The sequence below is a fragment of the Heteronotia binoei genome, chromosome 5 (genome assembly GCF_032191835.1).
Source record: "Heteronotia binoei isolate CCM8104 ecotype False Entrance Well chromosome 5, APGP_CSIRO_Hbin_v1, whole genome shotgun sequence".
Lineage (NCBI taxonomy): Eukaryota > Metazoa > Chordata > Lepidosauria > Squamata > Gekkonidae > Heteronotia > Heteronotia binoei.
Genome location: NC_083227.1, coordinates 114,524,066 through 114,539,679, shown reverse-complemented (window position 1 = coordinate 114,539,679; position 15,614 = coordinate 114,524,066).

The window sequence follows — 15,614 nt, the reverse complement described above, 5'->3', positions numbered from 1 at the left end:
AAAAAGGGAGACAATACAAGGGATATGCTGTAGCCCAACCCCGTAGGTTATGCTGAGAACATATGACTGGCCCAAGGTCACCCAAGCACATTTCCAGGGCAGGGTGGGATTCTGAAGCTGAGTTTCCCAGATCCTAGTCTGGCACTCTGACCACTACGTCACACTGGTAATGTGTAGACGTATTGCAGAAAGGCATCTTCCTGAAGCCCTGCTTCCTCCCTCAATTAGGGGGCTGTGCTCTGTTCCTCAGGTGTGTGCCCAAACAGGGTTGCTGCCTCTGGTCAGGTGGTGGTGGTGAAGGTAGAAGCTCTACAATTGAGGGGATGTGATCAAGAAAACCTCCTTGGGAGGAGAGGATGAAGGCTTGTTGTTCCCTGAGATACCTGCATTGGAAGGAGTGCAAAAAGAGCTACATTCCATTCCATTCCATTCCATTGTGAGCCAATCCCTTCCACAATAAATGGGAGATTGCCCCAGAGTCTGAAGTGATGCCCTTCTGGCATTGATGGGGCTTACAGCAGCATGAAAACTATCACACTTGGTTTGGGTGGCAGTGTTTTTACAAGTGCACATACTTGGGAGGGGGAGGAATGGAGGTGTCTTCTTGTGCCACTCCAAAGTACATCTCACCCAGCCCTCCTCCAAAAACTGGGAGCTAGTCTTGTCAATATCTCAGAGTTTCCAGGCAGACTAAAAATTTTAAATAGTTTCCCATGCAGAAGTTTCTCTTTCAAGTACCTAAACAGAATAGCACTGCAAACATATTGAAAATGGAAAGGTTCTTTCTGACTCAACTCACTTTCCGTAATGGAGAAGAGATCATTCAAATAATAGAAGGATGGTTTTTTCCTAGCAGATAGAGCTCATAACTCTACGGAGACCTGTGAATGAACCAAAATAATTAGCAGCCATTCCTTTCTTCTGTTGCTAGGTTTTGTTCTCTTTTGGTGACAACACTGAGACAAAAAATCTAAGAGAGCAACCTTTGAATCTCCGAAGTGCAAGCAAGGCCTACAGAATGAACTCTTTCCTCCCACCAACCCCTCATGGTAGCCAGCTACCACATGCACATATTTATTGATTGTATTTTATGCCACTCTTCTTCCAAGGAGCTCATATCATTACAATCTCCTTTATCCCACCCCCCTCAGGACAACAAACCTATCAGTTAGCCTAGACTGAAAGGGAGACACTTGCTTAAGGTCACCCAGTGACCTTCATGGCTGAATAGGGATTTGAACCTGGGTCTTCCCAACTGTAGTCTGGCACTTAAACCACTACACTATGCACTTATGCAGAGATTGTATAAAGTGTTCCTGGTGCAACTATCCTATCCAGTCATACATACAGAGCAACATAATGTTAAAAACACAGCAGCCATCACTGGTCAAAATCTCATCAGCTCTCAAAAGCCCCTCTAGAAAGATGGGTTTTAGAACCCTTCTTAAAGCTTATCAGGGTTGTTCTCTGATGATACACTTTCTCAGGGAAGCTCTTCTATAATTCTTGGGCAGCCACTGAAAAAGCTTTATGTGGCAGATCACATCTAATGCAATGGTGGTACTTGACATAAAGTACCAGAACCAAATCTGTGATCAGGGGAGAAGCAGTCTCTGAGTTCTGTTCTTCCCAGGCCATGAAAAGTTTCAAAAGATCAAAATCAGCACCTTGAACTGGGAGCAGTCACTGGGAACTCAGGCTGGATATGCCCCTGCCTCCCCCATCATCTTGGGGAGGCAGGCTGAAGAATTTTGCACTAGCTGTAGCTTCCAAGCCATCTCCAAGAGCCAGTTGCCATCCCTCCTGTTATGATCCTAGGCCTAGTGAGGCCTACAGGCTCCAGGGAAGCCAGTGTTAGAGTAGATATAGGGCCTATAGGACTTTCACATTTCAGGTTTCTCTATAGTTCCCCCACCCTAGTCCCCCGAAAGCAGCCACTTCCTATCTTCTGTGCCACCAATGCCTTTTCAGGGTTTTTTTCAAAATCAGCAATTGGCTATTGTTATATCATTATATCATTGTAACAATCTTTGTATCAAATTCTCTAAATTCTGAACTTTCATTTTTAAAAAGTAAGTCTCTCGACCCTTTCATTGCACAACCATGTCTTTCCACTATTATCTCCACAACAGAAAGAGCAAGAGTTCAGTATCACCTTAAAGACAAATGAAATTTGTGGTAGTGTACAAGCTTTCCTGAGTCACTGCTCACTCCTTCAGAATTTTGTTAGTCTTTGTGCTACTGAACTCTTATTCTTTTCTATTGCTACAGACAGACAAACACATCTACCCATCTTCATCTGTCTCTGCAATGGAAAAGGGGCATTTTAAAAGAAGTGACAATGGGAGCTTTGACTCTCAAAAGCTCATACCCCAAAAAATCTTGTTGGTTTCTAAGGTGCTGCTGGACTCAAATCTAGCTTAACGTGGGGAATTCAAAGAATCTGTTACATAGATTGCCAGTGTAAAAAATTTTTTTCACCACAGTGACATCAGTGAAAATGCCTGCCATATACTAGGTGGGACCAGGAAAATCCAACATCTCCCACCCACGCAGCAACCATCCAGGCAAAGCAGGTGTTGAAAAGATTGGAGGAAAGCTGGGGAAAACCCAGAATGTGCATAACTGTCCATGATGCTGTGGAAAAGCAGAAGCACACACACACTTCCCAACAGAATTAATCCTGGACAGATGACCTGTGTGAAAAATACTGCACCTTCTGAATCCAATCACTGATAATTCTGGCCCCAGCATGAGATTTAGCAAGTCAACTTCTCCCTTAAGGAGGTGGGAGATTTATCTGAAGGAAGTTTCCCAGCTCGTAACCATGAATCCATCAGCTGCTTTAGCTGGTCCACTCAATCTTTCATAACTCCCAGTTAAGGACACCGCATGACAGTGGATAACAGATGAAATAAGAGGCCGATAAGTGGGATTTACAGGATCCCTGTAAGTATGGCTGGGAAAACGTTGCTCATGCACTGCAAGAATACACAGCATCCAGGACACTTTTCCAATTGCAGAATTAAAATGGGAAAAGGAATGGATTTGGGATACATTAGGCATGAATAGTTCATTTAGCCCTTTCTTCAGCTGGTCCCATCTATCAGTCTTGATCTTAGTGGAAGGACTCAATCATTCTTTCCAAATCTGTGTGGAATCTGCTCATATCCTCTGCTCAGTGCCTGCCAATCTTCTTGCACCAGGTATGGAATATTTGGCTTTATCTGTTATTAACTGCCTTACTTCCTTGGCAAGGAAGAATAGTGCGAGACTGTAGTAAACACCTCATGCCCTGCACAGATTTATGGCTGCTCTGTGGAAGAGCCAAAATCTTCACCAGTGTGAGCACAGAACAGAAGCCAGGAAAAACTGAGAGTTTGGCCCATCTGCCTCAATATGGCGTCTGCATCAAAATGAAAGGAAATGAAAGCCATTTTGTCAGAGTCTTGGAAACTAAGGGTTGTAGTCCTCCCATGGAGAGGCAGCATCAGACCCAGCTCCCCACCTAGTTCATTCCTCTCTGTAACAGTTTCCCAGTGGAGGTCACTGACAGTGCTGCAGCTGGAGAAAGGGAACCTCCTAGGACCTGTGGATGAAAGTACAGCTATCTCCTGGACCAGGAGTCCTGGTGAGAGCTCCAGAAACACCATCAACCAAGGTCTGATTCACCACCACCACCCCAAGCTATCTAAGTAGTTGCTTGGGAATAAAACTAGCAGGGAGTGGCATCATGGGAGGATGGCATGATTTACAGTTGCTATCATATTCTATGCTGCTTCCATCTGGGGTCCAAGATAGGCTGCAGAATCATGTCCTCCATGCCTGCCTCAGACTCATATGATATGGGACAGGTGCACCCCTCCTCTTGTGTCTGCTGCCTCAGATTAATCCAAAATGGGCCTCTGGAGCCAAGCTTGGATTCTGGAATCAGGGAGACATGGGAGAAAGGAAGTTAGGCGGTTCACATGGGAGAAAGGAAGTTAGGTGGTTTGGGCATGGCCACCACATCTGGGAATGAGCTTCCCAGCCCACTGCAGTCCCTTTTGTTCCAACCTCCATTTAGCAGGCAATTGCCTGCCTCAAACTCTGCTCTTTTATAACTACTTGCATTGGTGAAGAACAGCATAATACAAACTTTTAAAGTATAATTGTGGACTTTTTGATCTATAAAATGCCATTTCACTTTATTTGGCCCCCAACCTATTAATTTAGATAAGGAACCTCTTGGGAGAGAGAAATATTTGCATTCGGGGAAATGGCTGTAAGTCATTCTGAGCTCAAAATATAAAGTGAAATATATAAGAAAATAAGTAAATATCCTCTCTTGTTACATTGCTATGGGAAAATTTCAGGCAAAGTTCCTGTAAGCTTCAAGAGTTAAGGAAATGCTGCTGTGAAGATCTGCCTTTCCATACCTTCATTAACTTCAGGCTTGAAATCTTCAGTGCACCAATAAAAGGAGCACAAACTCATCTCTTCAGTGGCTTAAGAGTCAAATGTATGCCGAAGGGAATGGAGTCTAAATTTATACTCCTAATCATGGAGGTTCCATTTATTAATGATTAATAGCCACCGAGACCTCTCCTCCATGAATTTGTCTAATCTTTTTAAAAAACCATCTAAGCCAGCGGCCATCACATCTTTTGTCAGTAAACTCCACCAGTTAATTATGTGTTGTGCTAAGGTACTTTTGTCTGTCCTGAGTCACTCTCCTTGGGTGACCCTGAGTTATAGCGTTACGAGACAGAGGAGGGGAAATATCCTTTCCATGCAGTGAAGTCCACACTCCATTTCTGGGACCCAGTTCCTTTTATCCAGTCCATATCCAGTGGCAGGATATACCATATGTGTCTCTAATGTTTCTCTTCCTTCTCTCAGAACTAGACACAATTTTTCCTCCTTACCTTCTGATGTAAAATCTTGTTCAAGCACTGATAGCTTCCCCTGGCTTCCTCATACCCAGGACAGTGTGGAAGAAAATGTCTCTGTGTTTCAATCTCCTCTCGGTCACGCTGATTGCACAGTCTCTTCTCTCTGGGTATGTGTGTGCGAATCACTGCGTCTGCATTGTGTGCCTACAGATTGCATTTCTGGTCTCTAATCATTTATTCTGCATTTGGGAAGAATGCCTGTCTTCAGGGTGTTCAGAAGGGTGGTACTATAGTTGCAGTTCCACAGGTTCCACAACTGTTCTCTTAATTTGGGGGGTGGGAAATCATTGCATTCCCCCCTTTTTACAGACTGCCTGGGCATCACATTACACAGGGGTGTACCTCCAAAATCCATATCGATTCAATTTCCCCTGTAATAGCTAGTCCCAGAATATGACACTCCTAATTAAATATTCACTTCATTAGACACCAGGTCCCTTTCCTTTACTGAAACAGATGTAATGACACAGCCAGATGTTCATGGATGGAGAGAGAGAAGCTGCATTTGGAGACTGTCACTGGTCATAGTGGAGAAAAATCAAAGGAAGACTCCCACAGCACCTAAAAGACTACTGCATTTATGCTAGGGTAAGTTTTTGAAAGTTTGAATCAATTTTGCCCAATGCAGGGGGGGAAATTAAACTAAAATAGGATAGACTTACCCAGCAGTGTATCTCAATTCCAAGCGTAAATGTTTGCAAGAGAGAGAGGCATCAGAAGAGAGTGTAAGCCAAGCTCTCCAGCAGGCATCTGCATTGCACTGAGAGCTTGGTCACATCTCAACCCCATGTGTCATAAACCCAGATACAAAGGGGCAATACATAAAAAAGCAAACTACACAGGGGAACCACATGATGCAGCTTTTTCTAGGCTGTACCACTTCAGAGGTGGGATATTCTAGGTCTGTTATTTTCACATAATGGATAGGCTAGCTGAAAGAAAGATGGTTAGAGCTATTGGATCAGATGAGTAATGGCTGATCATGAAGAGATCATATAGAAAGACTCATTAATTCTAGACATGCTTACTGGGGAGTGCAGTCCTATTGAACTTACTGGAACTCTGAGTAAACATTTCCAGGATTGTCCATGGCTCCTTTGCATCCCTCTCTTCTGTGTGCTCTACTTGTGGAGCCACCACAGAAGCTTCTGCAACATGGCATTGTTAAATATTGTCATTAATCCTCCTAGCTCCAGGCTTGAGTGTGCTGCTGTTCTTCTTGACAAGTCAGGTTGGGAGACGAGGCAAGTGGGGTGCATGACAACACTGCCTTATTTGCAGAGATAAAACTGACAGCTTCTCCTTGACTTGGAAGGCTCTTGCTGGAGACAAATGCAGTTAATAGCACTCTACCTTGCACCAAGAGTTTATTCTTTTTCTTGTGTTCCACAGCAGGTGCACTATGGAGAACTGATCCATACTGTGCTCAGGATGTTTGCTTCCCCTGCTAAGTGTGAGTATGGCTTGCTGCCACAAAGGGTCATGGTCCCTGCTCAGTCTTTCCGCATTACCATTGAGACCCAGTTTCACATACAATAGGGCATCATGTACCATACGCAGCTTTCTTCATTCTTAAAACCAGCTGCCTCTGACAGTCAAGAGCTGATTATGAATATGTCTACAACAGGGGTGGCCAACAGTAGCTCTCCAGATGTTTTTTGCCTACAACTCCCATCAGCCCCAGGCAGCATGGCCAATGGCTGGGGCTGATGGGAGTTGTAGGCAAAAAACATCTGGAGAGCTACCGTTTGCCACCCCTGGTCTACAATGATAATCACAGGTTTGGTTTCAAACCAGATTTTACTGTTTAACTGGAAATGGGAAAACATTAGTAAAAGACAAATTTCCACTGCACATGGTCAGTAACATATCTTTTCTTTAATCAAGAACCATTGACCAGAGAAACTGTTCCCTGCACATGTATGCACTATTTTTAAAGGAAGTAAATTAGATGAATAAATGAAGCTGCCTTGGGGTGCCTGTCAAACAAAATGAGACACTAGGAGTTCTGTGGCCAGGACTCTCACCATTCTTTGAAACACTATTATCAAATTTCAGGGGAATGACTTAGAGCAAGCTTTAAGCTTTCCCCTCATGCCCTTTTCCCTCATATAAAAATAGCTCATTGGGGCAAATATGCAGATACCTATTCATTGTTTAGGAATAAGTTATGACAACTGGATCCTGGGCTGGAAAAAGAGAGGTTTGGTGTAGTATTTAAGAGTGGTGGACTCTAATCTGGAGAGCCAGGCTTGATTCCCCATTCCTTCACTTGAAGCCAGCTGGGTGACCTTGGATCAGTCACAGTTCTCTCAGCCCAAAAACTAAACCTAGCTCACCATAAAAAGACCTAGAATTTCAGATTGCCAGATAATCTTTGAATCCCCTGGCTATACTACATCCACTGCCAAATGATAATAATAATTATTATTATTAAATTTCCTTTGACCACCAAAGAAGAAATGCTGGGGATCATGTAAGGCTGCTGGCTGGGGGTTGGAAAATACCTGGAGGTTTTGGAGGCAGAACCAGAGGAGAGGAGAGTGGAGTTTAAGGAGGGGAGGGATTTTGATGGGATATAATACCATTTAGCCCACCTTCCAGAGTGGCCATTTTCTCCAGGTGAACTGATCTCTGTCACACGGAGAGAAGTTGTAATCCCAGGAGATCTCCAACCACCACCTGTAGGATCATGAGACCTGCATGGCCAGAAGTTATATGGGAAGGAGGCTGTAATAAGGAAAGGAATCAGGCGAGACTGAATGAAAAAGCTGGCTGGATTCAAACCCATAGCAATGCAGCATACACATACTTGGTAGTCAGTGTTACCTAGATAGGGATGTGTTTATTATTCAAATACTAGTTTAAAGGCATAACATAGAATGGCTTCTAAAGACCAACCACCTCCACTCTACATGGTTGTCTCAGTCCAAGCCAGGATGAGATTGACATTAAATACATTTACTTTTCAAAGTTCTTAATTTATTCTTGTAAGCCCCAGGTGAGCTTGTTTTCCAACCGTCATTTCCTTGGTAGGAGTGGATGTGGGAGATGAGGAGAAAGGCCGGTGTTGGGGGGGAGGGGGCAGCTTTCCCAACAAGGATCCTGTTCAGTACTGCCCATTCAACACACAGTAGGAATTTTGGTTTGATTTTTAAAACATTTTAATGAATTTAGTAGATATTTTTATTAGGCTTCTTCCTCCTTAACAGGTGACAACTTTTTAAAACTTCATTTATACCCCCAAATTTCTCCACAAAGGTGGACCCCAAACAGCTTGCATCCTCCTTTCCTCCTTTTATCCTCACAACCACCTTGTGAGGTAGGTTAGGCTGAGAATGTGTGGCTGGCACAAGGTCACCTAGCAAGCTTCCATGGCATGAGTGGGGATTTGAACCTGGGTCTCCCTGACCCTAGTCTGACACTCTAACCACTCCACCAGGCTGACTCTCATTTTGAAGCCATGAGGTTCTTGGGAATGCATCACCTCTTAACCCAGCACAAGCTGCAACACCACAAAGTGGGTTTTGTCTACCTGTACAAAAATGAAGCAAGAGTAAGGCAAGAAGAAGATACAGGGAAACAATGGTTTAACCAAGGGTTTCTTTGTCACGAGAGTCTTCTCTTGGTTTATTCTTCACAGTCAGCCAAGCAGCAAGCATCCACCGCTTTCCCTCTTGTCAATAGAGAACCTAGGGAAGGCCTATTAATTACACAGTCATTTTGTAAATCCAGCCTGTGTAACCCTCAGAGATTCCCTTATGGTCAATCAGTTTTTAAATTCCTAACAATGACTGATGTCTTCCATATGGCTAACCTTTGTAAGCTGCTTTCCCCAACATGTAGTACATTCACAGGAAGGAGCGTTACAGATTTTCTCTCTCTCACTTTGTCACTTGCAGTCCCATTGTTCTTTCCAGGTTGCACACTCAGCATTGATTCCTCATTGTCTGTATTTTAGGCTGAGTGGTTAGTTAGGTTGGCCCCACAAAATAAGTAGCCTAACTGATCTCTTCTAAAGGGGAATGTCACACATTACATGCAGATACACTTCAAAGAAGTCCTAGCTTTTTATCTTTGTAACGAAAACCATTCTTGGGAATTTGCAATTCTGAATGGAGGAAGGCCAGCAGAATGGGATGCTCAACTTTCCCTGCCAGATATACCAGTGCTCAGAACTGCTTATCTCATGGCCCTACTTAGCAATCAGGTCACAGATTGTGAAGAGAAGACCTGTGTCCAGACCTCAATGTGTACTTTGATACAGGCAAGATGAAGCAACTAGGGAAGGCCCACATAGCTTGGCTTGAGAGGAAATGGCGCTTCACAGAGCCTGCAACCTGGGCCCCCTGTAGCAGTCCCAGAGATTGTAGTCACCCAGACTTGCTTGTCCAGAGACATCAGAGGATCTGCCAAGAGATCTCCAAGTTCCACAGGAGTGCAAAGGCTGCAAGTCCTTTATGCAAACACTGCTTACCTAGTTTGACAGACTAGCTCTGCGAAACTGCAGCCTTCCTTAAAGCAAACAGCTAACCTGGCAGCTGTCTGAAGTCCTGCAGTTTATGCCTAACAAAACTGGCTGTTTATTCCTGGCTATTGACTCTTTTACCTCAATCTCTTTGTAGGTGTGATGCCTCCCCTGCAGTGCAAGGAGATCTTGGCCTGAGGCCCAGACACACATGTAGACACACACACACCTTTTTATCTTACAATAAAAAAAGCAGATGGGGAAAGCAGTGATTTTGAGCAGAAGGCTATTCAATGGAGGACAAGCTTAAGCACCTGTTTCTTCCTCTGCCTCTAAAAAAATGTAATGTCAAAACCCTATTTTTATTGTTTTTTTTAACTGGGCTTTGTTAGTTGCCCCTAAATTTCCCAACCAAAATACATTTGTTGTGCCTGGGCAGTCTGAAACCAAGCAGCTTAATACTTGGAAGACTGTAGCATAGGAATGACTGGGTTCGCAAGCAACTGGTGATAAATGGAATGATATCTTCTTGCCTAGACATCATGGACTTTCAAACAGAGTTGGCTGAGCAGTCTGGGAGCCTTTCCATGAAAACAGCCAGACAACACTTGCTGCTGTTATATGTGACTCTGAGTAAGAATCAGCTCATACCACTCAAACAGTATCCACAGACTCATTTCCTTAGCTAACGATGTCACAAGTGCCTCTATTTTTGCATTTTATAGTTTGACTATGGGCAATTACACACAAGCAGCTGCCCGGTGGCAGAAGTTCTAATCTGTGTCATATAAAACTACAGTGGCTGCCTGTTTGCAATGAGCCTTTTGTCTGGAATGACCCTCTGCACAGAGAAAATGACCATTATCCTCCCACCAAAACCTCAGTATGGGGCCGTTTGTCACACATTGCTAGAAAGCAGCAGCCCTATGACTGTTCAACATGGAATCAGACCATACCTGACATGGCAGCCATTTGAAATGTTATGTTAAGAGCAGCTCACACGGGGCATAGAACCTACCACATCCCTGTCACATGACTTCCATGATACCTCTGGCATGCACATGAGTCAAGGAAAACACTGACTCCTTTTCCTATTTCCTCAGTAGCAGCACCAAAAGGCTATCCCCACAAGCTCCTCTGAACTACGCCTTCAACATCCCTAACATTAAAGCATAAACCCTCATTTGGTATCATTATAGAGGCAGCTATTCCCTCTGACGCATCCCCAATGACAGCCCCGAGTGGCAATCTACAGTGTGCCAAGAGAGCCTTTTGTCTCCATGCTCCTACTTGCAAGGGAGCCAAGAGGCACTCTTTGCCATGCCAACAGTTCACAATCCTGTTGCTATTTCTCGTAACATTTGGTAATCCACCCTTGTAATTCCACACACACTCCAGCTTCCTGGAGTCCAAGGCCCTGCTTTGCTCCCTGTAGTGCCTAGGATATCATAATGCACTCAGTGTCTCTACCTCAACAGGAGGCCCTCTTGAATCTCTTGTGAATATGAATTCATCCCCCTTCCTCCAAGCATAGCTTTGTCCCTGGGTGTTTTCTGGCTGTGCTCATGTTGCATCTGACATGCCAAAGGAGCTGCCCTCTGTGAGAATACCTTACTACATGGGATGGGTGCATTTTCAACCTGAGGGCCACATCTGTGTTTCCATCTACTTCTGAGGGCTCTGAGTGAGATACCACCACTTCCTGATGCAGCAGTGATGTGTTAATTCCAGTTTGCCTGTGTTTCCACTGGAGCAAACTGATGGTTTTGGGGACCTTATGTAGGCTGCTGGCCACTTTGAGCAGAGATCTAAAGGTGGTCCACTCTGCAGCTGTTAGTGGCATTCAGCACTCAAGCTGCTTAAAAGGCACCACTCCCCCCCAAAATTTTAAACCACAGTAAAGTTTAATGAAAAGCTCCTGCAGGTGTAGGCTAGAATTTGTCCACTCTGCTCTATTAGTGCTACAGTTCCCCTGATACCAAAGCCTGATATAGCCAAGGGCCATGGCAGACTTCCTCTAGAGCCAGCATCAGTCTTGCTTCGCTTTGTGGAGTGCGCCCACTTTTCATACCATATGACAATTATTAGCCTGGTGAACTTGCCAAGACTAAGCACCAAAGAAGCAGTAACTGGGGTTAATTAAATCAGCTGACACCTAAGATCCCCCCAAAAAGAGCTATAAACAACATGGTCTAGATGAGGCACTGAGCTGTCTTTGATGGAGGTTAATGTAGTCTGGATGCTGATGTCACTGCTTCATCTAGCTTCAAGGGATACTGGAAAGCAGTGCTCCAGAGGTGTTTTGTAATAGGATTATTTATTATCCTGCATCTTACTCTTAAAAGTCCTTATGAGTTTATCCAGTTTTAGTCTTAAATCAATCCTGTGAGGTAGGTTAGGCTAAGAGAAATTGACTGGCTTAAAGTGAGGTTAACGGCTCACTTTTGAACCCAGTTCTTCCCAGTCCCAGCATTTTACCCACAGCACATTGGCTTTTCAATGTGTGTTGATCAGTAGAGCACAGTAATCAGAGAAAGCCTGACTATAGAGAGCCCCAGACCTTGGTTAACAAGGTGCTCATGTTGTACAGTGGCTACAGTCATCAGTACACTGAGAAGCCTCTTGTAAGTTACTGAAACTATGGGTGCGTTCACACTACACTAAATAATACACTCTGCAACTGGATTTTTACTGTGCAAGAATAGCAAAAATCCAGTTGCAAAACACATTATTTAGTGTAGTGTGAACACTAGGGTTACCAGGTTCAATTTTGTCCCTGGTGGGGGGATTTGGGGGGGGGCGTTCCAGGAGAGACATGACCTTCCCAGATATGATGATGTCACACAGAGTGACATCATCATGTTCCAGACACAGCTGCAGCACCACCACCCCCATTTTTTTCAACCATTTAAAAGGAAACTTCCCTTTAGATGGCTTGGGGAAGAGGCAGGTGCTGTGTGCTCCAGCCCACCAAGATGCAAAATTGCCCTTTGCAAGGAGGGAGCTGGCAGCACCTGCTCTTTTCAAGTGGGCCCCCAGAGGACTGTTGGGGGTGAGGCTTCCCCTGCAGCCAATCCTATGCCAGTGGGTTAGAGGCCCCAAAATCAGGGAAACCCTGCCCCCAATGGGAGGTTGGGAACCCTAGTAAACACACCCTATGAGTAGGAGGTAGGCTTGTGAGAGGGCACAACTGCTGGCGGAATCCCAGTATTACTCCTCAGAAAAAACTGCTTGATTATTAATAGTATACCGCTTTTCAACAAAAAGTTCACAAAATGGATTCCAAAATAAAAATGAAAAACAATTTAAACTTAGAAGGCCAAATGCCTAAAATCACACAAAACATAATTAGAAAAAGTCTAACTACATAAATCCTGGGGGAAAAAACACATATTTTACCTGCTTCCAAAAGGATACCAATATAAGAAGACAAGCAGATTCTCTTTTAGAGCTCATTTTTAAAATTCCGCAGCAGCTACAGAGAAGGCCATGCTCCTGGTAGATGGCAATCTGTGGGGCCAGGAATAGAGCTCTACAGGAAGCACGTGGGAAAGGGTACTCCCTATGATAGTTGGAGCCCAATACTGGGGTTCTAAAGGTCTAGACATAAACCAGCAACCTGAATTAGGCCCAGAAACAAACTGATAACCAATGCAGATGTTTCAGTACAGGAGTTATATTTCCTTACCAGCTCATTCCCATAGTTGTGTTAATTCTGTCAGAGACAATACTATGGGAGGAGCAAGAGTTCCTTTGGACATAGCTATCTCCTGCTTTTCTTTCACACCTGAACTGCATAGTCTGCTGATCTGCACTGTACCTACATTGTCACTGTGACTTTGTTATGAGCATTGCATGTTCTATCTGGTGAACAATGAAGGGGCAATACTCCCCCCTCCTCTGTCACTGCTGCCAGCTTGCTGTTCAGAATTCCTCCCTGTCTGCACAGAGCCATCAGCATCCTGCACTGCTTTATGCCTTCTAAACCTCATCCCCTGCTGTGCCCCTGCCTGGCTGCACTCATTGCAGGAGTTGTGCTTATTCATGCTGGGTCCCTGGTTATGCAGCACAGCTGGCACCTGTCCTCTTTCCCCACTCCATATGCTTGTCATGGTCTGAGATGTGCCTCTGACAAGTGGCTCAGCATCCATACATCCCATTCTTGCTCCACAAAACATACTCAGGCACAAACAATATCGACCTCCAATCCTGTGTTGTTTCTGTATTTCTATACCCATCTGGAGACTGACCCATGCCCTGGATCACCACTGCTCATGTGGCTGTGGCCTCTATTGTTCTCAGCCTGTCTCATCATGCCAAAGATTAGATCCAAGACATAAGGCAGAGCATGAACTGCTTCCACTCTGCAGAAAGAGCCCCTCTCTACATTCCAGTCTCTAAGAGAAGCAGGAAGAGAAAGGGCAGCAGACTCTAGTTTCCTAATCTCCTTTGCCCTGCTTTCCACACACCAGGGCGCACAAGAGATCTGATCCATCTGCACACGGTCCCTCCCATCTCTTGCTCATACTCAGTGGTCAAGGTACTAGACTTATTTATGTATATGACAGTTTATATAACTTATTTGTGTGCCTCTCAATATTAATCAATATACCTAATTCTCAACATGGCCAAATCTGAGTCAGACTGGCGCCATGAACAGACAAGACAGATGTTTCTGCAAACCATGCCTCAGGTTTGTGGAAAAATCTGAAATCTTAAAAGAATACATTGAGGGAGGGGTTTAACACTCCCAAAATAATAAAAGCAGTACCTGTAGCCTAAAGAAATGGGCCAAGGCTGCCTGGAAGAAGAAGGATGGAGAGTTGGAGGATGGGCAGATAAAGGTAGGTGGTCTGGTGGATGGGAAGGAGAGAATGTAGTAGGAAAAGGGGAGAGGCTGTCACAGAAGGGAAAAGGGAGAGGGAAATGAGACCCTCTTGCATGAGTTCTTGTGTTGCTATTGATATTTAACAAAGGTTGAGAGGTAGTGATTTGCTCAGGACAACTGCAATCTAGGAGCTACTGCTGAGGAGGGCATACGTGACAAAGAGAATCACTTTGCTCCCAAATTGGCAATGCAACTATATGCTGATAGCAATGTAGTCTCTCTGTAAGGCTGACACATTTTCCTCACAGAAGTTCCATATAATTAGTGACGGGCAGAAATCTAGAAGTTACCACATTCCTTGTGAGCACAATTCCATGCCAGTGAAAGATACATTACATGGATTATTGCTTGTCATCAGACAGTTTAAATATAGCAGTTATCCCATGGGAGGAGGAGGAATGCTTTCCCCCTCACACAGTCTGTCAGACATATACAATATATAATCTTCTCAAAATTTACAGAAGGTTCCATGGAATTTAAGATGCTAGTCTGGGGACCAAAGATATTAAGGATGATCATGGGATAGCAAGCGAAAAAGGGTGTGTGTGATTCTGTTTGTTGATCATGGGTTTCCCCTTTGATTTTATGTGAACATTGAAAGCTTCTTCCTCAGTTATTGACTAATCATGTACATCCTGAAATGAAAAGTCGCTTTGTAAACTGAATTGACTTCATTACATCTATCTCAGATCTTCTGATTTTGTCAGGACATGCATTTCTGGACAATAGTTTTCCAGTTGCGGCTGTATCAACGTAAAGAACATGTATGTAGTGCGTAAGCATGCAAAATTTTGCTAACTGGCCTTCCTGTCTTTCAGCTTAAGCTGATTGTCTTCTACTTGCCTGATTTTTCATTCTCCTGTTTTAACCATATCACACCTCTATATGTTCTTTTCACTGCCCTCCTCTGTTGTTTCATGTTAAGTTTAAATTTCTTCTAACCTTTAAATCTTTTCATGGTCTTGCTCCTTCTTATCCATCTTCATTGCTTTCTCTCCCTTCTCCTTCTCAGTCTCTCCATTCATCAAACTCTAATCTTCTTCCAAAAATCTCCACTCCCTTGTGTTGTTCTGTGCCTGCTGAATTTCTCCCACATGGCCCCTTATGCGTGGAACTGTCTGCATTTTGAGATCCAGCTGGATCCTCCTCTTGTTGTCTTTCTATTAAAAATTGTTAAAAACATGTCTCTTCTCTCTTGTGTTTCCTTCTTGATGTTTTATTTTATTCTTTGTATTCTTTTCTTATTGTTTGGTTTTTTATTGAATAAACTTTAACTCTTTTGCTTGCTCACTCAGCCAGTACAAAGTTTTTGCTCTCCCTCCAA